Source organism: Pteropus alecto, unplaced genomic scaffold, assembly GCF_000325575.1.
Source record: "Pteropus alecto unplaced genomic scaffold, ASM32557v1 scaffold39, whole genome shotgun sequence".
NCBI classification, from domain to species: domain Eukaryota; kingdom Metazoa; phylum Chordata; class Mammalia; order Chiroptera; family Pteropodidae; genus Pteropus; species Pteropus alecto.
The window spans coordinates 13,183,258-13,183,709 of record NW_006443568.1 but is presented as its reverse complement, the minus strand read 5'-3'; positions in this window follow the sequence as shown (position 1 = coordinate 13,183,709).

Below are 452 nucleotides of genomic sequence, written 5' to 3'. Positions count from 1 at the left end.
GCCGCCGGCATCTTTCGAACCGGCTCCGAAAACCGCTGAAGGAGTGGGGGCTGAGGGGGAGGGCGAGGGCGGACGGCGGGGGCCTGCCGTGGGCCTCAGAGCATGCGCAAGCCCTCAGCCAATCGGAGCTCGGGGGCGGACACTGGCGCAGGCGCGCTGGGACGCAAGGCCCTAGACCAGGGAAGCGCTCTCCCCTCCTCCCCCCAGTCCAAACAAAACAAGGGCGGGAGCGCGCGTCAGAGGGCCCCGGAGGAAGCGTCAACCAGTGGGGCAGGGGGCTAGGTCGCAGGGGGGAGTGGAAGGAGGGGCGGAGCGGCCGGGGAAGGCAGACAAAAGGCACCACCTCCGGGGACCCGAGCGCCCCGCCCCCTCCTCTCGGGGAGCGGCATCGGCGACCCGAGCTAGCGGCCTCCGCTACTCGCTTTTGGGGTCCAGCGAGCCCGCGACCACTC